Source organism: Dendrobates tinctorius, unplaced genomic scaffold (genome assembly GCF_039654945.1).
Source record: "Dendrobates tinctorius isolate UK_male_01 unplaced genomic scaffold, ASM3965494v1 ptg000021l, whole genome shotgun sequence".
Classification (NCBI taxonomy): Eukaryota; Metazoa; Chordata; class Amphibia; order Anura; family Dendrobatidae; genus Dendrobates; species Dendrobates tinctorius.
Window position 1 is genome coordinate 43,230,402 of NW_027361689.1, and position 24,937 is coordinate 43,255,338.

General features: G+C 44.5%; 1 protein-coding gene across 2 annotated transcripts in view; it reads right to left on the bottom strand.

Annotated features, from left to right (window-relative positions):
• Positions 1–24,937, bottom strand: part of LOC141083853 (protein FAM228B-like) — a 725,331-nt gene that overhangs the window by 697,913 nt on the left and 2,481 nt on the right. The window lies entirely within an intron of this gene.

The following is a 24,937-nucleotide window of genomic DNA, read 5'->3' on the forward strand; positions in this document are numbered from 1 at the left end:
GGCCTAAGAGATCCCAAGTAAATAAAATATTATCTGAACTGACAGATCTGAGAACTTCACTAAAAAACCTTTTAAATATTCAATCAGCGAAAATCTACATGAGAAGTAAGCAGAAGTTCTATCTTCATGGCAATAAAAGTAGTAAACTCATGACATCCCTACTTAAGAAACAAAAAGAAAAGACGTTTATTAGACAACTCAGAACTTTAGATGGCTCTTCAATTTTCGAGACCGCAGATATTGCCAAGGAGTTTAGAACCTTTTATGAAAATTTATACAATTTAAATATTCCGGATAGCATGCAGGAGCCAGCCACAGCCTTAGCAAAAATAAAATGAATTCCTGACCCCACTAAATCTCCCTAAAATAACTCTTGAGGGCCAGTCCTTGCTGACTGCCCCAGTTACCCCCAAAGAAATTTTAGACACTCTTTCTACTATTCCGAACGGAAAGGCTCCGGGTCCAGATGGTCTCCCCATTATCTATTATAAAAAGTTTATAAAACCATTGTTACCTCACCTAGTGTCTTTGTTTAATTCCTATTTAGAAGGCCAGCTCCCCCCTAAACAATCCTTAGAGGCATACATCACATTCCTCCCGAAGGAGGGTAAAGACCCCAATTTGTGCGCTAGCTACAGACCAATATCACTGCTTAATGCAGACATTAAAATGTGGGCTAAAATATTAGCGGGCAGATTAAGTAATTTCTTACCTAAGCTAATTCATGCGGATCAAGCAGGCTTTGTGAGAGGCAGGGAAGGGAAGGATAACTCTACTAAAGTCATTCAGTCTATAATGTTTGCTAAGACTCGGGATGTTCCCTTGATACTTCTGTCGACGGATGCCGAGAAGGCTTTCGACAGAGTGAGCTGGAGGTTCATGGAACAAGTAATGATCAGGTTTGGCTTTCCCCCTCAATATATAACAGCAGTTCTCTCGCTTTATTCTCAACCGACGGCCAGGGTCAGAATCAACGGCACCCTGTCAAATAGTTTTGGGATTAATAATGGGACTAGACAAGGTTGTCCCTTGTCGCCATCTTTGTTCATTTTAGTTATAGAAACTTTGATACAAAGCATCAGACAAGATCAACGCATAGAGGGGTTGTCGGTGGGTCGGAGGTCATTTAAAACTCTAGCTTTCGCAGACGATCTGCTTTTCCTTATCTCCAACCCATCCCAAGCATTCCCAATTATCCTTCAGGCCTTTCACCAATTTGGTCTCCTTTCTAATTTTAAAATTAATTTAACAAAATCTGAAGTGTTAAGCGTTGTTCTTCCCCACTCTCAGATCTCCACTATTCGCACGCAGATTCCATTCTCTTGGGCTACTAATTCTATTAGATATTTGGGAATAACGATAACTAGAGATCCTGCCAACTTATTTCAAAATAATTACACTCCTTTAATTCAAAAGGTCAAAAGCTTGATGCAAAAATACAGCCTTCCCACTTTATCCTGGATGGGTCGTATTAATGTGTTTAAGGCATATATAATGCCTATTATAATGTACACCATGAACATGGTTCCGATTCGGATTCCCCTGACCTTTTTTGGAACGTTAAAATCCCTTATTGGAAAATTTATTTGGAAATCAAAAAGGGCTAGGTTGCCATATAAGTTTCTTTCTCGCCCTATCTCTTCTGGAGGATTGGGGGTCCAGGTCCCTCTTTTATATTATAAGGCTATTCATCTCAGCAGATGGTTAAAGGTGGTGTCCTGTGCTGGGAGTGAGGAGGGAGATAGTGTTGACTGGGCTCTATTGGACCTGAGGGGTTTACCGTATCTTTGGACTAAAGCTAAACCGCCAGCCTCTCTTAGATTGGATGAAGTAACTACAACTACATTGCGTATTAAAAGATTGGTGATGGGAGAGCTACCAGAAGACACCTTCCCCTCGACATTGACATTGACACCGATCGGCTCAATACCCTATCTGTTGGAATTAGATTTTCAAGATCCATACAATTTATGGTCCAACCTCCCTAGAGAAACGTTAAATGGTTTTTATGGTAATAGAATCTTGCGGGAGGGGTTTTGGCCACCGGGTGCGTTGACTCAACCAACCAATTTTCTCCAAAAACAACACATCAGACGTACACTTTTACAGTTTGGACGGAGATTCCCGTCTAAATCTAATTGGTCCTGGTTAGATATTATGATTAAACTTCCACCCCCACGGCTAAAAATTCTATCCCGCATTTACTCACATCTCACCTCTCCGAATGCACATTTTAAACCCTCGTTTATATACTCTTGGGAAATGGAACTCAATACCACGTTTACAGAGGACCACATTTCTAAAATGTTGTCAAATGCTCGGGGTTTTTCCACATGTGTACTCCTGCAGGAGAATTCTTATAAAATATTAACTAGGTGGCATTTAACTCCAGCTAAATGATTCCAGTTGGGCCTCACGGATAATGACGATTGTTGGCGATGCCTCAATTCTAGAGGACACCATTCACATATATTCTGGGACTGCCCTAGACTGAGGGTTTTTTGGGATGGAGTGGAATTAGTTCTCAAAAAATTAAGCCTAATAAAGGCTAATCTTAGAGCCACGGAGGCTCTTCTTTCATGTCCATCGAAGGACATTTTACCAAAAAAACATGGTCTTCTCCCACTGATGTTGAGTGCGGCGAGACAGTTAATAGTTGCCCATTGGAAAGATGTAGCTCCTCCCACGTTGGGAGAATGGTATGCTAAAATAAATCAGATCTCTCGTTTAGAGGAGCTGTCTAGCTGGGAAATTTATAATCATAGATCTTATGTGTTGACTTGGGCCCCGTGGAATAGGTATTTAGAAGACAATCCTCCTTAAGGGTATTTTAGAGTATCACAAGTTTACCTGGATCTGACGGTTTCTGCACTGGGGTTCCTAGCCTCACTGCTCCAATTTGATAGCCCTAGTATAATGTGCTATGTTATTTTCTGAAGTGCACCCATTCAATGTTTGTGCTCATGCCGTCAACCACATTATGTTAATGTTAATGTTGTTGATACTGTGTATGATTATGTACCCCTTTTTCCCCTTCCCTTTCTTTTTCCCTTTTCTCCCCTACCTACTTTTTTCTTATTTTTTCCTTCCTCTTCGCCCTAAACCAACCCTTAATTAATATTTCGCCAAATGTATCTGAGAACTGGTGTTGTGTTTAATGGTGATGTTTAAAATTCGAAAATAAAGAATTTACAAAAAAAAAAAATAAGATAATTACCTCATATTAAATATGAGACGATCCACGGCGTCCCAAAAAGAGGGATAGGGAGAAAGGAGGCGGTAATTGACGGCGTTAGTATTCCACGGTCACTTGGGTGATGAGCACCAATAGTCCAAATGCTTATCCATGAGTCCCGGGTGAGTGTGGTCCGCGGTTACATCTATGACGGTACTGCTCTGGCCGGTAGCAGCCACCGTTCCAATCTCCAGACAAAAAAGAGAGGGTGTCCTTCGTGCTCAACAGTCGCGCATGTGCTCGTCAGCGCAGGACCTGCGTGACGTCACAGACAAGTGGTACACCGGGCTGCAGCCGCTACAGACCGCAGAGAGGGCCAAAAAACTGTCCAACGCGTTTCAGAGACTCCTGTCTCCTTCCTCAGGGAATGGTCCTCCTTGGGGGTTATATATATAAACACAATTGTAGTTTTGCACAAATTGATCAAATTCTTCAATAAAACCCGAAAAACTCGATCTCGCTATTCAGACCCTTTGGAATAAGGGTATCTAGCATAAAAATCCGGCGGGATTCAGCACAGGACATTCATTTTATATGATCACCCTTGCGTGCCTACATGTGCCCAAGTTCCACACCCCTAACCACCATATTAGACACCGATCCAGCATGGTGACTGACAAAATGGCTGGACAGAGGACGTCCCATGAACTTCTTTTTGATATTCCGGATATGTTCATTTATCCTGGTTTTTAATGGGCGTTTTGTACGCCCTACATATATTTTTTGGCAGGGGCACTTTAGTGTGTAGATAGCACTCTCTGTAGTACATGTAATAAAATCCTCAATTGTAAATTCTTTATTACCCTCAGTAGAGGTATTAGTCTGTCGGCACACACAGCGATTTCTGCACGGAAAAAATCTTTTAAATTCTCCGTAAAAAGTACAGAGGATTTTTTTGCACGAATAACTGGTACAGTAGGAGCAATAATCCTCCCAAATTTAATCAATTTGTGCAAAACTACAAATGTATGTATATATATATATATATCCCCCAAGGAGGACCATTCCCTGAGGAAGGAGACAGGAGTCTCCGAAACGCGTTGGACAGTTTTTTGGCCCTCTCTGCGGTCTGTAGCGGCTGCAGCCCGGTGTACCACGTGTCTGTGACGTCACGCAGGTCCTGCGCTGACGAGCACATGCGCGACTGTTGAGCACGAAGGACACCCTCTCTTTTTTGTCCGGAGATTGGAACGGTGGCTGCTACCGGCCAGAGCAGTACCGTCATAGATGTAACCGCGGACCACACTCACCCGGGACTTATGGATAAGCATTTGGACTATTGCTGCTCATCACCCAAGTGACCGTGGAATACTAACGCCGTCAATTACCGCCTCCTTTCTCCCTATCTCTCTTTTTGGGACACCGTGGATCGTCTCATACTTAACATATGAGGTAATTATCTTATTTTATTCAAAGTCAGCACGCTGGTGTTGTCAAGGTGAAAATATATTTTCTTATATAACTTTTATACTTTTATACTGTGAAACAATAAGTTTTTCCTAATTGCTTGCTAATGCAAATGTAACTGTATTAAAGATGGCTGCCAGTGTTCACTTTCACTTAAATTCAGTGTCTAAAGAGTTAAGTTAAGTTTCATTTCTCCTAAAAAAGATAACTTAGGAATGTGAAGAAGAAGTAACCATCGGGAGACGTTTTGACGAATCAGAGAGAGACTGGACACTAGATGTATACTGCATAAACCCCGCCTAATGCACGCCTTCCCCTAACACTCAATATAGTATTGTGTATTTGTAAATAAAGCCAGTTGTTGTACTGCTCCTGACAGGTGTGGATGCGGGACATTAGCTAAGACTGAATCAGCTGCGTGTCTGAGTCATTCTTAATTGGTACCAGATGTTTTGCGCTCGCACAATGATTTGGAATGACTGGTGAATGAGGATTTATTGTCGTTTACGACCCCGACAATTTGGCGCCCAACGTGGGGCGTGGACAGTGATCCGAGGCTCCTCTGGACCCATGCCTGGATGTCTGTGGATGATACCTGTAGTGCTGACCTCGAGGACTGATCACCCTCCAAAACACGGTAAGTGAGATCATATACACTGTATGTGTCACACTTGCTAGTGTCTCAGCCGTTATTGGTTTGTCTGTGGTCTCCTTGGGTCTGAGGGGTGACCGGTCGAGTGGTGAGACTGAGTGCGATCCTGTGCCACGCTCTGAACCAGCAACTGAGAGACGTCGCATTCTGCGCGTCCTCGTGTACACCACACCTCCTCCACCGGTCATTGTACTCCATTCAACCACCCTACCCGTGACTATTGTCTAGTAGTGAAGTGGAGTGATAAATTGAGCTAGTTGCAGATTGTGGGGCAACTTAGAGGAAGGGATAGGAGACGCAGCCTCTGTGATATTGTACCAGCTAGGTAATTAAGACGTCCCGAGAAGGGACCACCTGTATTTCTGTGGAGGGCTCTCACTAGGAGACCGCCTCCCGACTGTTGGAATATCGTGGCAGGATAATCTGTTAATCACTGCTGTTCAAGGTTAGGGAAAGGAAATATTGAGCGCGAGGCTCTTTTCCTAGTACGTCGAACGTGAGGCTCCGTACTGTGGAACATCAGTGTTGATATCGCTACCAGTGGTTTTTCTGCAGAGAACCATAGTATTCTGTAAGAGTCATGCTGCGTATCTTAAAGCAGAAGAAGTCTGTGCCCCACAAGTTAGATGAGGATGCTGTGGAGGTCAAGGCAATAGTAGCGTCACGGGAAGGCAAGAAGGCAGTCAAGAATGTTGAGAGATTGTATAAGCATGTAGGATTGCCCTCGTCAGGGAGATTACAGCCGGCTATGTGGCATAATCTCATAGAGAACAAACGAGGCATGTTGAAAGATAAAGGATTGTTAGAACAAGCACAAGCTCATCTGCGAGTTGCGCGAGGCTTGAAGAATGAAGGATGGAAAGAGATTGATGGGGAAGGAGGATCAGACAATGCGGAACCTGTGTTTGGTTATAAAATGCCTTTGAACTGTGATCTTATAGATTGTAAAATGGCCGCCGTGCCACTGATGATGAAAATGCAGTCCCAACCACCGCCCTATAATGGCGACAAGACGAGCTCTCCAGAAGCGTGGGTGTGTCCTGTTTGTGGCGTGCAGAATCCAACCTGGGTGGAAACCTGCCGTGTGTGTGGGGCGGGCCGTCCTTGGGGTTCCGCCCAGACCATGGACGGAAGTGGGGCATGCCACGCCTCCACCGGCAGCCATCTTGGTGCACCCGGAATTCCTCCCCAGCCACTATGTCCGCTGGTAACACTTTCCGGCGAGTACTATCAGGGACCACCACTTCCTGAGAAACCTCCGGCACCGACCGATGCTGTTCCCACCTCTAATGTTCCTGTTTCTGTTCCGGCCTCTGGGCCTAGTCTCCCGGTGCAACCCACTGTGATATTTGTAAATACACCTGGTCAAGGTCCCTTCACTCTTGATGCCCTGACCGGCAGTACGGCTTTCCGGTCCGTAATGCGTATGAGGCGCCAAGCTATCGGAGATGATGAGGGATCAGAAGATTCTGACAATCAGGTTGCTACAATTCCCCCTGCCCCGCCACTGCTATTAGGTCCGTTCGAATCCCCCCGGCCCGGAAGGAGCCCACTACCTACCCCTCTCAACAAATCCTCTAGGTTGCCCCATGACCCTGAAATCTGGTTCCCCTGTCATTCACGCTATTACATCACACCTCAGGGCTCCCAGGTTCTTTTCTCAGTGGGGTATGGGGACATAGTTACCCACCAGGTAGGAGCCATAGTGAACCCAGCTAACTCTACCCTGTCGCATAGAGGTGGTTTGGCCCAACAGATAGCTAAAAAGGGAGGCCCAGCCATAACCCAAGAGTGTCAGGCCTACCTTACCAATTATGGCCCCTTGCATCCAGGAGACGCTATGTCCACCCAGGGAGGGAATTTGCCCTGTGATATAGTGTTACACACTGCAGGCCCTATATATTACAGGACACCCGAGCATTGCCGTACAATATTGCAGACCGCCTTACAGACAGTGCTTATCTTTGCAGGATGGCTAGGGAGAGATACACTTCCTCGTAGAACTTTGGCTATACCATTGATATCTTCAGGACTCTTTGGATACCCACTGGGCCCCTGTATGAAGGAACACGTTGAAGTCATCAAGAATTGTCTCCAATCAACCCCAGATCTCGATTTACAAGAAGTTAGGATCGTCTGTTACCATGAATCCGGATTAGAGGGCATCATGCCCTTGGTAGCTGAATACATGATACCACTGATGCACACAGGTATAAAGCCCCTGGATGAGGTAATACCCACAGCACCCCCAACTGCCCCGAAGGATGAGGCAGTGACACATGACGAAGAAGAAGAAGGGCTGAAGCTGAAATACAAACCCTTCACTCCGGTACAAATTGATGCTATTGTTAACAAGTTACCTGACCCGGACAAATTTCCCATGCAGTATGTAAGGAAACTGGAACAGACTAGGAGCATCTACGGGGCTACCTGGTCTGATCTATCAGGCATCACCTCAATCAAAGCCTCCGAATATTTTCTCCCCACCATCATGAAGGAATTGGACCCCACTAAAGCAGGACCTCTCAACAAGTTCAAGTCTGGAAAGGAGTTTATCGCTCAACTCACAAAGTGGGCCCAGGATCGTCTCTGTGACGAAGCAGGATCAATACAGGATATACAACAAGAATCTGGTGAAGCTGTGGAAAAATACGCTGCCAGACTAACTATGCAGTTTGAAGACTTGGGTTATTCAACTCATGTGAAGACGCAGGCAGCCTTGTTGGTCCGTGCTTTTATTGATGGTCTGGAAGATCCACTGAAGGATAAGGTCATGAAGCTTCGTCCCGAATTACCTGATGGTCCCCTAAAACAGGCCCTCACTGTTGTGAAGAGTTATCAGAAAATGCTTCAAAGGGAAGAAAAAGAAGCAGAAAAGGAAGCAGAGAAGGAAGCACAGAAGGACAAAGGCAAGAAGAAACCAGCCATGTATATGGCAGAAGCCTCAGAAGTACCTGTTATGGTGTATCAGGCTCAGGATCGGTATGGATCACCACGCTTGAGGCCGAGATGGTCCCAGGGCCAAAACTACAGGGACAGACCAGTTTGTGATGACCAAGGGAGACCTCTGTGTTGGGAGTGTGCCAGCCCTGGTCATATGAGAAGAAGTTGTCCTCGCAGGGGGCACCCTCAGAGACCTCTTCCTCCTCCACACTCATGAAGTTCAGGCCAACCGGTGGCCACTTTTCCCGCCACCTGTACTTCCTCGTCTTGTGGTACAGTGACCCTGGAAGTGGACAATCAACCTCTCAAGTTCTTAGTGGACACTGGGGCGGCCACCTCTGTTATCTCTTCATCTCAGCTGCCTCCTACAATCTCCCTGTCTTCAGATTTCCTCACATGTATTGGAGTTGAAGGTCAACAAACCTCATCACCACTCACTGTTCCCGTCCCAGCTGGCCCATTCTCTGGTGTCTTTGCCAAATTTCTGGTGTCTGAAACCTGCCCCGTCAACCTTCTAGGAGCTGACCTCCTTCAAAGGCTTCACGCTACCATCATCTTCGGTGATCAAGGGATGGAATTGCAATTACAAGATCCTGCCTCACAACAAGGCACTGAAGATCGTTGTGTCCTTAAGGCTTTCCCTCTGATGATGATGACTCTGCAAACGACACCTTCCCCGGATTTGCCCAATCTACCTACCACTCTGTGGTCAACTGGACCTGAGGATGTGGGTCTGCTCAAAGTGCCTCCAGTAAAAGTCCACCTCAAACCTGGGCACCCATACCCCAGACTACCTCAGTATCCGCTTAAGGCTGCCCAAGAGCGGAGCCTTGGAGTTCAGATTACCTCCCTCTTACATTCTGGAGTGCTAATCATATGTGTTTCACCCTGTAACACACCCCTGTTTCCAGTGAAGAAGAAGACAGCTCCTGGAGACCCTCCGAAGTACAGACTTGTACAGGACCTTAGAGCAGTCAATTCAGCCACCATCTTGGAAACTCCTGTGGTACCCAACCCAAACACCTTGCTTTCTCAAGTGCCTACTTCAGCAACACTCTTCACCGTTATTGACCTGGCTAATGCTTTCTTCAGTGTCCCGCTTCATGAAGACTCACAGTTTTTATTTGCCTTCACGTTTCAAGGATCTCAGCTGACCTGGACCAGGACACCACAGGGTGCCCAGAACTCCCCTAACCAGTTCACTCATGCTATGAAGATGACCCTGGATCCGTGGGTGTTACAGAATCTTCATGTCACGCTTCTCCAGTATGTTGATGACCTACTCCTCTGTGGAACTGAAGAGAATCTGTTTGCTGCTTCTGAGTCCTTGCTCCTTTTTCTTCATTCTGCCAACTGCAAAGTCTCAAAGGCCAAGGTCCAGTGGTGCAAAGAGAAAGTCGTCTTCCTCGGACACTGCATCTCTCAAGGCTCGAGACACCTCACCGAGGACAGAAAACATGCAATCGAGGATATCCCTTATCCAAAGACATACTCTGCTATGCAGTCTTTCTTAGGACTCATTACCTACTGCAGACAGTGGATTCCGGATGCTTCAAGACTCATGCAACCTTTGTATGATTGCCTCAAGACTGGAGGACCGGACTGGGATCATGCTGAAAATCCGTATATCTATGCTCAGCAAAAGGACTGTTTCCTGGCTCTCAAGGAAGCTGTTGTCAGCGCCCCTGCTCTGGGTCTCCCTGACTACACTCAGCCGTTTCATCTCTTTGTTTCAGAATCTGAAGGACATGCCTCTGGTGTGCTGGCACAGAAACATGCTGATCGTTTCCGTCCTCTGGCCTACTACTCAGCCAGGCTAGACCCTGTTGCCAGAACTGCTCCTTCCTGCCTCAAGGCTGTGCATGCAGCCCATGTTCTTCTGGATAAGTCTGCTGACATAGCACTTGGTCATGACTTGGTCATTCAAGCTGGACATGATCTCTCTGCTGTCCTCCAACAAACATCTCCTAAGCATCTAACGAGCCAAAGACATCTCAGACTTCAGTGCTCTCTACTTCTGCCCTCCAACATCACCTTCCAGAAATGTACTACCATCAACCCAGCCACTTTGCTTCCACATTCTAGGGGGGAGTTCCCTGACGGGTATAAGGACTTACCAGACGGGAGGTCACCTGATGATCCGCATGACTGTGTAAAAGCACTGGAACAAGAAGCCTCTGCACCACAAAATGTGGTAACTCAAGAACTTCTCAACCCTGATTTGCAACTATGGACTGATGGATCTCGATTTGCAGACTCTTATGGCAAGTTCCACACTGGATATGCGGTCACCACTGAAACAGAAGTCCTTCTGGCTGAAGCCTTGCCACCTCACCTTTCGGCTCAAGAAGCCGAACTTGTGGCCCTACAACAAGCATGTTATCTAGCAGAAGGGAAGACGGCCAATGTCTACACTGACTCAAGATACGGCTATGGAATCTGTCACGATTTTGGATTCCTGTGGAAGTCCCGAGGGTTCATTACGGCTACAGGAACCCCTGTTAAACATGCACTAAGGATTAAAGCCCTGATGAAGGCATTGGAGCTACCTGTACAAATTGCGGTGATCAAGGTCAAAGCTCACGGGAAAGTCAATTCGAAGGAGACTAGAGGAAACCATTTAGCAGATCAAGCTGCCAAAGCTGCTGCCATAAAGAATGTCTCAGCAAAGTGGGAAGAAGAAGAAACAGCACCAGAAAAACCCTGTTGGGAAGGCACTGATACACCTGTGATGCCTGTGCTTACCAGAGCACAAACAAGAGAACAGGCAACCAAAGAAGCTACCCAAGTCGAAGAAGAACGAGACTTTGAGAAGTCCGAAGCCCGAAGAAAGAAGAGGGAGTTGATAGAAGACATGGAAATGGAATACCCTGCCACCGGATCTGTCTGGAAGCCAGCCCGACCACCTGAAGAGAGATTGTGGGAAGAACAAAAGTTGACCTCTAAAGAAGAAAAGAAGCAGTGGGAAGCTGCAGGAGCCATTCATGGGAATCGTAGTTCTGCCGGACAATACCAATTTCCTAGACTCTATAAGGTGGATGGGAAACCCTGTCTACCCAAAAGAATGTATCCAGCCGTTGCAGCATGGGCTCATGGATCAACTCATCGAGGAAAGAACCAAGCTCTGGCCTGTATCAAGAAGCTCTACTGGGCCCCAGGAATCTCTACCACTGTCACAGCCTACTCAAGAGCCTGCCCAGTCTGTGCCATCTGTAACCCAACAGCCACCGCCAAGGTTCCACTTCAGCATCTTGCCAAACCAGACTACCCTTGGCAGAGAATCCAGGTTGATCATATTCAGATGCCCAAGTCAGGAAAGTATGAGTATGTCCTAGTGGCTGTGGATATGTTCTCAGGATGGCCCGAAGCCTACTCAGTGACCAACATGACTGCCAAAACTACAGCTAAGAAGCTCATCACTGAAATTTCGTGCAGATTTGGAATTCCCGAAGTTGTTGAATCAGATCAAGGCCCAGCCTTCACTGCCAATGTCTACGAGGAATTGTGGCACATGTTAGGGACAGATTTGGGTCTGCACACCCCCTATCACCCCTCCAGTTCAGCCAAAGTTGAGAGAATGAACTCCACATTTAAGACCCAGTTGCTTAAAATGAGCCAGGACCACCCACTCCCATGGCCAGATTTGCTCCCCGTGGTCCTATACCATATCAGACACACCCCACAGGGAAAACACGGCCTGACTCCCTTTGAGATTCTTTTTGGTGCTCCACCTAAAATAGGAGACATTAGGCCACAAGAGTTGTCTGAGACAAATGATAAAGTTGTACAATTTGTGATTGCATTGTCTAAGGAACTGTCTAACACCCACTCTACAGTTTCTGCTTCTCTTCCAGAATCCACAGGTGACGTGGTCCATGACTTTGTGCCAGGAGACCTGGTGTATGTGAAAAAGTTTGTGCGCAGAGATTGTCTCCAGCCGAGATTTGAAGGACCCCACACGGTGATCCTGGTCACCCCCACTGCAGTAAAACTTGAAGGAAAGAGCACCTGGATTCATGCTTCACACTGTAAAAGAGACCGAACCAGTGTTTAGTCACAGTAGTGACTGAAGGGAAATGTTGCTGTTGTTTTTGACCTCGGGACTGGGGGCCATCCTCGCCCCTACCTCTTCGGCCCCTATTGTAAATAAGAATTCTGGTCCCTTTATTCTCTGGGTAAACCTGACAGCCCCGGTGAATATCTGGCGATTTGATTTCTGTGATGTAGTCAAGTGCCTTGAGACTGAACGGGTGGTAGAGGGGATCATCCAGTTCTATATGTGTGTTACCAGACAAGACAACAATAATTGTCATTATTGGACAGATGCTGCCTGGAGTACGGGGAATGATTGGGGATATAAACCTAGCGAAGCCATGTTCCCCAAGGATGGGACGGGTAGGAGTCTTCGTGAGAGAATGCATCTAACAGCCCTTCTGCAACCATTTAGGGGCTGTAAATGGGGTAGAAGCTGTCACCCCCTTCTCCTAAATCTTGAAAGCCCTCAATCTGCTGATCTGCAGACGTTCGTACTAGGAAGGCATTATAATTATGTATTTAGTGCTGGACCTTATGCGTATTTAGGCCATATACGGCTTCAGGATATTAGCTTCAGACCAACCAAGGCCCCCGTTACCAGTACACCTAAAATAGGCCCAGGTGAGCGTTTGCAAAATGTAGTTAATGAAGTGATCCCCATTCCAGGTCTCAGTTGGCAAGAGGTTTTCTCCATAGAAACACAAACAGCCCCAAGGAAAAATTTGTGGTTAGAATGGGTGAGGTACAATGTAAAAGTCCAGAATATCTCTGTAGGATGTATTGCTTGTGCTGCTGCGAATACACACCTATACACACATGCATTGCTTTTCCCTGATGACAACACCACTGCCTGTGTCCATGAATTTGTTGAAAGGTTTGAAGCCCACTGATTGCCCAGATTACGTCCCACTAATTCATAAGGAACCCAAACTAAAGGTCCCAGGAGAAGTAACTGTATTAGCTGACAATTACACCTGCTATAATTCCCACGACACCACAGGTACACCAGTAGGGATCTTCGAGACAGGTTTCTGCAAAGAGAATAGTTCTCTAGATACTGACTTGTTAATCAAACATACACAATATATGTATGACATTTATTGGTTATGTGGAGATGGTAAGCTCCGTCCTAGGTTGCCAAATGCCTGGACAGGCCAATGCACCCTTGTTAAACTAGCTATGCAGTTCAAGAATCTACCCTGGGATCCAAAGATACCTGATGAACCTACCAGGAAAAGGAGAAGCCTCGATCAGCTCCATATGAGTTATGAAGAAGATCCACTAGTATATATTGATGCTATTGGAGTGCCAAGGGGGGTGCCTGACCAATTTAAAGCCCAGAACCAGATCTATGCTGGCTTTGCTTCTATAATCCCACAGGTGCAGATTAATAAAAATGTTGAATGGATCAATTACATATATTACAGTGAACAAAGGTTTGTCAATTTCAGCCAAGATGCCTTCCAAGGTATAGTTGAAGAATTGGGCCCTAACACTAGAATGACACTCCAAAATCGACTAGCCCTTGATATGATATTAGCTGAGAAAGGAGGAGTTTGTGGGATGGTGGGAGAGGAGTGTTGTACCTATATCCCTCAGAACTCTGGAGTGAATGGAAAAACCATGATAGCCCTTAAAAAGATAACTGGGTTAGCAGCAGAATTGAAAACTAATGCTGGAGTAGACACATCTTTCTTTTCCGGCTGGTTGGGTGGACTCAAGGGATTCCTTCAACAAGCTTGTATAGTACTGATTGCCCTCCTTGTAATTGGATCGATAACTCTTTGTTGTGTTATTCCCTTGTATAAAAAGGTTATTGCCAAAGCAACTCCGACTGGCACCTTCCTCAATCAAGAAGTAGACCCACCAGAGTACGATGGTACTGATCTAGGGGAGATCCCTAAGTATATTCCCCTCAAGAGAGTAGACAAAACCCCCCATTCTCAGATGATGTTAAGAGACTTAGTTTAGGGACAGCGGGAGAACTCCATGTGAGGTTAGTGAAGGGTTCAGCTGCCTGGAGGCCTCTCGCTAGGGGAGAGCTTCTGAGGTGTCTGGATGAAGAAATCCACCTCCCCTTTTCCCATCGCATGGACAGTCTCGAAGGATCTTTCATTAAGGGAAAAACTTAGTGTTTAGGGGGGATTGTCAAGGTGAAAATATATTTTCTTATATAACTTTTATACTTTTATACTGTGAAACAATAAGTTTTTCCTAATTGCTTGCTAATGCAAATGTAACTGTATTAAAGATGGCTGCCAGTGTTCACTTTCACTTAAATTCAGTGTCTAAAGAGTTAAGTTAAGTTTCATTTCTCCTAAAAAAGATAACTCAGGAATGTGAAGAAGAAGTAACCATCGGGAGACGTTTTGACGAATCAGAGAGAGACTGGACTCTAGATGTATACTGCATAAACCCCGCCTAATGCACGCCTTCCCCTAACACTCAATATAGTATTGTGTATTTGTAAATAAAGCCAGTTGTTGTACTGCTCCTGACAGGTGTGGATGCGGGACATTAGCTAAGACTGAATCAGCTGCGTGTCTGAGTCATTCTTAATTGGTACCAGATGTTTTGCGCTCGCACAATGATTTGGAATGACTGGTGAATGAGGATTTATTGTCGTTTACGACCCCGACAGTGTTCTAATTGTATTATTCTTTTGATGTGAGTCTGACATATTCTATTCTTATCTGGCTTTGTGCTTTTCGGTGGCATATTGTAAAGATGCATACTGGTTGGAGCCATTCTTTTCTATGAAAGTCCTCTAGGTGTTAACCCCATACAATTACAGTCTCTGAGCGCAATAGTAATTTATATATCCTGATTTACATTCTGACACTTGTGGTGACTATTTTCTTTTACTTATGCTGCTGGGTCTCTACATAATTGAGCGTCACTGTATCATCTTACAAATTATTAAAATCACCATTTTAAAAGAAATGAAAAAATAAGTACACTCTGTGTCACTGCATAGGCAAGTCTTTCAAAACATCAAATTATTCAATCCAGAATATAAACGTCATGCAGGAAAAAAATAATGAAAGAAAGAAAAAAATAAAGGAAGAATAAAGGAAGGAAAGAGAGAAAGAGAGAGAAAAGAAGGAAGGAAAGAAAGGAAGGAAGGAAAGAAAGAGAGTAAGAAAGAGAGAGAAAAGAAGGAAGGAAGGAAAGAGAGAGAGAAAAGAGGGAAGGAAGGAAAGAGAGAAAGGAAGAAAGGAAAGAGAAACAAAGAGAAAAGAGGGAAGGAAGGAAAGAGAGAGAGAAAGGAAGGAAGATAGAGAGAAAGAAAGAAAGAAAGAAAAAAGTAAAGGAAGAATAAAGGAAGGAAGGAAAGAGAGAAAGAGAAAGAGAGAAAAGAAGGAAGGAGGGAAAGAGAGAAAGAGAGAGAAAAGGAAGGAGGGAAAGAGAGAAAGAGAGAGAGAGAGAGAAAAGAAGGAAGGAGGGAAAGAGAGAGAAAGGAAGAAAGGAAAGAGAGAAAGGAAGGAGGGAGGGGGAGAGAGAGAGAGAGAGAAAGGAAGAAAGAGAGAGAGAGAAAGGAAGAGAGAGAGAGAGAAAGGAAGAGAGAGAGAGAAAGGAAGAGAGAGAGAGAGAAAAGGAAGGAAGGGAGATAGAGAGAAAGAAAGAAAGAAAGGGGGAAGGAAGGAAAGAAAGAGAGTAAGAAAGAGAGAGAAAGGAAGGAAGGAAAGAGAGAGAGAAAAGAGGGAAGGAAGGAAAGAGAGAGAAAGAGAGAGAAAGGAAGAAAGGAAAGAAAGAAAGGAAGGAGAGAGAGCGAGAGAGAGAGAGAGAGAAAGAAAGAAAGAAAGAAAGAAAGGGAGAAGGAAGGAAAGAGAGTAAGAAAGAGAAAGGAAAGAAAGGAAGGAGAGAAAATTAGGAAGTAAGGAAGGGAGAGAGAGAACGAAAGAGAAAAGAAGGAAGGCGAAAGGAAGAAAGGAAAGAAAGAAGTGAAGGAAGGAAGGAAGGAAAGAGAAAGAAAGGAAACAAGGAAGGAAAGAGAGAAAAGAAGGAAGGAATGAAGGAAAAAGGAAGAAAGGAAGGAAAAAGGAAGGAGGGAAGGAAAGAGAGAGAAAGAGAGAAAATATGGAAGGAAGAAAAGAGAAAGGAAGAAAGAAAAAAAATAAAGGATGGAAGGAAAAAGAGAGAAAAGAAGGAAGGAAGGAAGGAAGGAAGGAAGGAAAGAAAAAGAAAGAAAGAAAGAAAAGGAAGAAAGAAAAAGGAGGAAAGGAAACAAAGAAAGAGGAAGGAAAGAAAGTAAGAGAAAAGAAAGAAATAATAAGAAAAAGAACGAATTGTCGTATTTTTATCACAACTTCTCTGCAAAATAAAATACAATAAAAAGTGATGAAACATTAGATGAGCCCCGAAGTCACACAGAACATCTAAGGCTACTTTCACACATCAGGTTTTCGGCGTCAGGCGCGATCCGGCGTCGTGCCGGAATGCCGGATCCGGCAAATGTTTTGTAAAACCTGATGTGCCGGATCCGGTTTTCTGCCGGATCCGTCTTGTTCTTGACAGACAAAACCGGATCCGTCTCATCCGGTTCATCCGTTTTTCTATCCGTTTTTCGACGGATTACGCCGGATCCGGTTTTTAAAATTGACCCTTGTGGCCTTCCGAACGGGATTGGCTACTGGAAAACTATATATAGCATGTTCCTACAGCCCTTCTTTGACAGGTTGTAGAGAAGAAAGTGCAGGTTGGAGAGAAGAGCAAGTTACTGGCGAAGATGGATGTTGTCATTGGAAATATTACCACTAGAAGTTCTGTGACGGTTTCAGTAATGAGGGACAATTTTGCACTATACTTTATGTCACCTCAAGGCAGAGTACACTGGCAGGATGACAGAGTGTGAAAGATTTGTGCCCTAACCAAACTTGTGTACCTTCTGGACCAACAGTATATACCTTTGCCAACCAAAGTTGGCTATCTTGTCATGGTCTTACTATTTTTAGCTTTAGGCCACAGGTGTGTACCTGGTTGTGTTTTATGCAAAGTATTTCACCTTTTAACAAAAGTTGTGTACATTGTTAGGAAATCACCAACAATAAACATAACTTTTTAGGTGAAATACTTTGCTTCAAACACAACCAGGAACACAACTGTGGCAAAAAGCTAAAATTTACCCACAGTTATATACCTGGTTTTGAATACCTTTTTACCTTTGAAATACCCTGTATTTAACCTTTTTTTTAAACATAGTTCGCCGCAGAAAGAAATGACAGACAACCATTGTAAAACGATAATTTAACTTTTATTTAAAATTTATTTTTTTTTTTTGTAAAATGTTTTTAAAGTGCAAAAAACTTTTTTAATAAAGGTTTTAAACCCAATGGGCATTTTTATTAAAAAACACACATTACAGGGGGCGTGGCCTGGATCTCACACAGGGAGGACGTGTTTTATGGCAGCTCCCGCTCCTAGCCACAAAATTGCCTTATTTGGCCCAGATAAAAGCGGCATAAAAGCGACAAAAAAGATTTTTAGAGTGCCCCGGGCTTGGAGAAGAAGGTGAGGGGTGGTGTGGAGACGCGGCACCGGAGCGCTGAGCGGCCTCGTGGAGAGTGCTGCGGCGCTGGAGGAAGACGGGCGCCATCTTTATATATCCCCCTGAGTACAAGACCCGGAGATCCGGACCGCAGGAGGCCCTTGGTGGAGGTGTGAGACCGCAGAGCAGGGAGCGGTCTCGCCTGTTGGAGCACAAGGCGGTGAGAGGAAACCCCCGGTGTGCTGTCTGTGTGGCCTGCGGGGATTGCTGTCGCTGCATGAGCTGCATGAGGGGGAGGAGGGTGCTGGCTCTGGGCCAGACAGGTTGTTGACGGCCCCCGGCGTTGCTGAGACTTTCTGCAAGGCCTGAGCGGGGGATATCGCTCCCCCCACATAGAAGTGCTGCTGTCTGCTGATATAAACGCAGCAGTGGAGAGTTGGCGCTACCCTGTCTCTGCCGGCTCCAGCGGATCCCCGCGGATGTTTCCAATTTTTAACCCCTCACCCTCCAAGTTACATGGGGTTATTTTTATATAGTAAAATGCTGTACTAGACTTTTCTTGACGCACGGGTGGTAAATTTTAGGCACGCTTCAATTGAGCAAAATGGTCAAAACTAATAAAGAGCGTGCAAAACCGCTGACTGCGGAGGCGCATCGAAGCAAACAAGGTGAAATGGATAAATTTTTGAAAAACAAATCTGCTACGTCTAAGCCTAATGCTAAAAGGCTCCCTGTAGAAGTTGTGGAGGAGGAGCATGCCGAGGACTCAGATTCCAGTGACGATGCTTCTGGCAGCGATGTCACTCAATCAGACTCTGGGAAACTTTCTAGATCGTTTTTTAAAAAATTATTAGCACAGGCTATGAAACCATTGGTTAATGAAATATCTGGTATGAGAGCGGACTTGTTACACATTGGTAATAGAGTGGAGTCTTTGGAGTCCTCTCAGTCCTCTATCATTAGCCACTCCAATGCTATGAGAGAACATCTAGATTATCACAGAATACAGCTTAACAACTCTTTTCTGGCCCTTGAGGATCAGGAAAATCGGAGTCGCAGAAAGAACATACGGATAAAAGGCTTGCCTGAAAGTGTTTCCACAGAGATATTGGAAAAAGCTACTAAGGAGATCTTTGCCCTCTTAATTCCACAAGAAACATGTGACCGAATTGTAATAGAAAGGGTGCATAGATCTCTTAGACCAAAGCCGAAACCAACGGAACCTCCGAGGGATGTGATTTGCGGTCTACTGAGCTATTTGGATACCAATGCTATTTTGTCCGCTTCAAGAGACATTAAAAATCTTTCTTATGAGGGATCTGCTATTCATCTTTATCAGGATGTTGCGCCGTCGACCCTTGCAAAAAGAAGAGTCCTAAGGCCCCTCCTGGAGGTGTTACGCTCGCGTAAAATCTTATATAAATGGCTGTTTCCGTTTGGTATATCTATACAAGGAGATGGTAGGCAAATAATGGTTCGGACCCCTGAAGATTTACCCAAAATATGGGACGCTTTTGGCATTGCCCCTATGGACATTCCTTCCTGGCTTCCTCTAGACATGGATCATCGTACGCCTCCCCCTGTTCATGCTTTTACTGGAGGACAGGGGGACTGGGTCTTGGGAAAGAGACGCTCGACTCCCAAAAGAGGGAAATCTGGAACGGAAAAGGAGATACCCCCCTGAGCTTTCTTGTGCTTCTCCCGGTTGTATTTGTTTTTTCCACACTGGAGCCGGACCCCTCGGCCCGTTCGGACATGCTTTATCCTATTTTAGCTTGCTAAGTTTGACATTTATTCAGGTGTTGATATCATTCAATTGCCGTATAAGTTAACATATGCCACTCGTGTGTCAGAAATGTTTTTTCCTGTTCTGTTATGGGAGGTATTTTTGACCCCCTGCCTCTGCCACAGACAGGTAGTTGGTTCTTGTTGTATTTCTCATGTTTTATCTTAATAATTTTTAGGTTTTTTGTTATTTTTCTTATCTCTTTGTTTTTTTCTTTTAATTTCTGTGGTTTGATGACGGAGGAATCCTTTTTATTACCTTCTTTAACAAATTATGGGTGATAAGGTGAACTTAGCCACTATAACTGTGGCCTCGTATAATGTAAAGGGCTTACGCTCTCCGAATAAGAGAAGCCAAGTGATGAATCTTTTGCACTCAAAGAAATCTAGTATAGTTTTCCTGCAGGAGACACATTTTAAAAAAGGGAGAGTCCCAGATATGTCTAGATCTCGCTACTCGACCTGGTATCACAGTACGGGCGGTTCAGCGTCGGGTGGAGTGAGTATTGCTATAAAGAAAAATGTTCCTTTTATTTTGAGCGATTGTTTATCTGATTCAGAAGGCAGGTACATTATAATTAAGGGCTTTTTGGCTAACACTAGGATTACCTTGTGTAACTTATATGCCCCAAATAGGAACCAGATAGGTTGGCTGTGTAAAACATTGAATGTTCTGGAACTTTTTACTGAGGGTCTGTTGTTGGTGGGAGGGGATTTTAATGTATCTTTGAACCCAGCCTTAGATACTTCAACGGGCAGATCGGCTCTTTCTCAGAGGGCGCTGAGACGATTACACCTTTCATTACAAAAATTGCATCTGATAGACCCTTGGAGAACGCTTTTTCCTTCGGGCAGAGATTACACTTTTTATTCCCATCCGAATAATAGCTATCACAGAATTGATTACCTACTGGTACAAACAGCTAATCTCCAATTAGTTAGAAAAGCTAATATAGATATCATTTCTCTCTCAGATCACGCTCCCATTTTTCTTGACATAGAGATAAAAACTCTACCACGGCCGGCTGGGTCGTGGTCACTGAATGAAACTCTTTTGGACTCGGATTCTCACATTGAAAAACTGACAAGTACTCTTGACTTCTTTTTTCAGAATAATTTGCACTCAGGCCCGCCCTTGCCTATGGTGTGGGAATCTCATAAAGCAGTAATGAGAGGGGAATTTATAGCCCTAGGCTCATATTTGAAAAAGGAGCGATCAAAAAAGGTTGTGTCTATTCTACATCAAATCAGTTCCTTCGAGAGGTTACATAAGAGATCTCAGGTAAATAAAATATTGTCAGAACTGACAGATCTGAGAACCTCATTAAAAAACCTTTTAAACATTAAATCAGCAAAAATTTATATGAGAAGTAGACAGAAGGTTTATCTCCATGGCAATAAGAGTAGTAAGCTTATGACATCCCTACTTAAGAAACAAAAGGAAAAGACGTTTATTAGACAACTTAGAGCTTTAGATGGCTCTTCAATTCTCGGGACTGCAGATATTGCCAGGGAGTTTAAAGACTTTTATGAAAATTTATACAATTTAAATACACCTGATAGCATGCAGGAGCCAGTCACAGCCTTAGCAAAAATGAAAGAATTTTTGACCTCGTTACATCTCCCTAAAATAACTCTTGAAGGTCAGTCCTTATTGACTGCCCCAGTTACCCCTACAGAGATTTTAGACATTCTTTCTACTATTCCGAACGGAAAGGCACCGGGCCCAGATGGTCTTCCCATTATCTATTATAAAAAGTTTATAAAACCACTGTTACCTCACCTAGTGTCTTTGTTTAATTCCTATTTAGCAGGCCAGCTCCCCCCTAGACAATCCTTGGAGGCATACATCACAGTCCTCCCTAAGGAGGGTAAAGATCCCAATCTGTGCACTAGCTACAGACCAATATCACTGCTTAATGCAGATATCAAGATGTGGGCTAAAATATTAGCGGGCAGATTAAGCAATTTCTTACCTAAGCTAATTTATGCAGACCAAGTAGGCTTTGTAAGAGGCAGGGAGGGGAAGGATAATTCTACTAAAGTCATTCAGTCTATAATGTTTGCTAAGACTCGGGGTATGCCCTTGATGCTCTTGTCGACGGATGCTGAGAAGGCTTTCGATAGAGTGAGCTGGAGGTTTATGGAACAAGTAATGATTAAGTTTGGCTTCCCTCCTCAATATATAACAGCAGTCCTCTCGCTTTATTCACAACCGACGGCCAAGGTCAGAGTCAACGGCACCCTGTCAGATAGTTTTGGGATTAGCAACGGGACTAGACAGGGTTGCCCCTTGTCGCCTTCTTTGTTCATTTTAGTTATAGAAACTTTGATACAAAGCATCAGACAAGATCAACGTATAGAGGGGTTGACGGTGGGTCAGAGGTCACTTAAGACTCTAGCTTTCGCAGACGATTTGCTTTTCCTTATCTCCAATCCATCCCAGGCCTTTCCAATTATTCTTCAAGCCTTTCATCATTTTGGTCTCCTTTCTAATTTCAAAATCAATTTGTCAAAATCTGAAGTGTTAAACATTGGTCTCCCTCACTCTCAGACCTCCACCATTCGTACGCAGATTCCATTCTCTTGGGCCACTAATTCTATTAGATATTTGGGAATAATGATAACTAGAGACCCCACTAACCTATTCCATGACAATTACACTCCTTTAATTCAAAAGGTCAAAAACCTGATGCAGAAGTATAGCTTACCCACTTTATCCTGGATGGGTCGTATTAATGTGTTTAAGGCATATATAATGCCCATTATACTATATACCATGAACATGGTTCCGATTCGGATTCCCCTGACATTTTTTGGAACATTAAAATCCCTTATTGGAAAATTTATATGGAAAAATAAAAGGGCTAGGTTACCTTATAAGTTTCTTTCTCGTCCTCTCTCTTTTGGAGGGTTAGGGGTTCCAGACCTTCTTTTATATTATAAGGCTATCCATCTCAGTAGATGGTTAAAGGTGGTGTCCTGTGCTGAAAGGGAGGAGGGGGATAGTGTTGACTGGGCTTTACTGGGCCCGAGAGGTTTGCCGTATCTCTGGACTAGGGCTAAGCCGCCGGCCTCTCTTAGGTTGGATGATGTAACTACAACTACGTTGCGTATTAAAAGATTGGTAATGGGAGAGTTCCCGGAAGATACTTTCCCCTCCACATTGACACCGATTGGCTCAATTCCCTATTTGTTAGAGCAAGACTTTCAGGATCCATACAATTTATGGTCCAACCTCCCTAGAGAAACGTTAAATAGTTTTTATAGTAATAACACTTTGCGGGAGGGATCTTGGCCACAGGGGGCATCGGTCCAACCAACAAATTTTCTCCAGAAACAACACATCAAACGCATACTTTTACAGTTTGGAAGGAGATTCCCGTCTAAATCTAATTGGTCCTGGCTAGATATTATGATTAAACTTCCATCCCCACGGCAGAAAATTATATCCCGCATTTACTCACATCTCAGCTCTCCGAATGTACATTCTAAACCCTCATTTATACACTCGTGGGAAATTGAACTTAATATCACGTTTACAGAAGATCAAATATCTAAAATGCTGTCAAATGCTCGGGGTTTTTCTAGATGTGTACTTTTGCAGAATTCTTATAAAATATTAACTAGGTGGCATTTAACTCCAGCTAAGTTGTTCCAGTTAGGCCTCGTGGATAATGATGATTGCTGGCGATGCCTCAATCCTAGAGGACATCATACGCATATATTCTGGGAATGTCCTAGATTGCGAATTTTTTGGGAGGGAGTTGAGTTAGTTCTCAAAAAATTAGGATTAATAAAGGTGGATCTTGGAGCCACGGAAGCTCTCCTTTCATGCCCGTCAAAAGATTTTTTACCAAAAAAACATGGGCTTCTTCCACTGATGTTGAGTGCGGCGAGACAGTTGATAGCTACCCATTGGAAGGATGTAGCTCCTCCCACGTTGGGAGAATGGTATACGAAAATAAATCAGATTTATCGTTTAGAGGAGCTGTCTAGCTGGGAAATTTATAATCATAAAGCTTTCGTGTCGACTTGGGCCCCTTGGAATAGGTACTTAGAAGACAATCCTCTTTAGGAACATTCTGGAGTTTTTTGTTTTGTTAGGCTCTACTGAATTGGGTGGCTTCTGCTTTGGGGCTCCTGGCCTTACTACCCCATATTAGATAGCTCAATTGTAATACATGGAGAAGCGTTATTTTTTGAAGTGCACCCATGCAATGATTGTGCTCATGTTGTCAACCACATGTTGTTATTGTTAATGTTGTTGATATTGTATATGAATATGTTCCCTTTTCCCCTTCCCTTTCTTTTTTCCTTTCCTCCCCTACCTATTTTTTCCTTATTTTCTCCTCCCTTCCCGCCCTAAACCAGACACTATTTAATATGTCGCCAACTGTACCTGAGAATTGGTGTTGTGTTTAATGGTGATGTTCAAAAACTTAAAAAATTCTAAAATAAAGAATTTACAAAAAAAAAACACACATTACAAATTTGTGTAGTGTGGGGTGGAAATACTGCTGGAGGGGCTGCGGGACACTTCGACACTGGGTGTGTGGAGAGAGGACTGGGATCGTGGTGGGGAAGGAACAGTTAGAGGTGAAGGTGTGGAAAAAGCTACAGAATGGGTGGACATGTGGGAGGCAGAAGAGGTGGTGGGCGGTGGAGTGGAGGGTTGGGCAGGGACTGTAGGAGCAGATGATGTTGATGGAAAGTTGTATGGGGAAGGAGTTTGGTACGGGGAAGGAGTTTGGTACGGGGAAGGAGTTTGGTACGGGGCAGGTTGCTGGAAGTGGGGAGATGTCTGGTACTGGGGAGGTTGCTGGTACTGGTGAGGTTGCTGGTATGTAATAGGAGGGGGAGGATGGAAAGTGGCTGGAGGGGGTGCAGATGTAATAGGAGGGGGAGGATGGAAAGTGGCTGGAGGGGGTGCAGATGTAATAGGAGGGGGAGGATGGAAAGTGGCTGGAGGGGGTGCAGGTGGAGGAACTACAGTGGTGGGAGGTGGAGGTTGGGAGGTAACCTGCTGTAGAGCACCGTGGCACGAATGCATTACATGCATCTGCTGGGTAGGAGATAGTGTTGCCATGCGCTCCACAACAGACCTGAAAAAGGTGTGGTTTGGCGAAGATCTTGCTTCTGAATGCATGGTTTGCAGAAGTGTCTTCACCTCCAGAATGCTGGAGTTGATCTTCTGAAAGCCTGCGGAGATTTGCTCTGACAAGACTTTTAGACAGTTCTGGAAAGATGCATTCAGATGCAAGAACTCTTGCGCATAACTCTTTTCCTGACCCCTCTGCCGCTGTCGCCCAGTACCCGCAGGTGTACTAGAGGTGGCAGGGGCAGAAGGGTGGGGTAAAGGGAAAGCGATCTCCTCACCAGCAGCTTCATG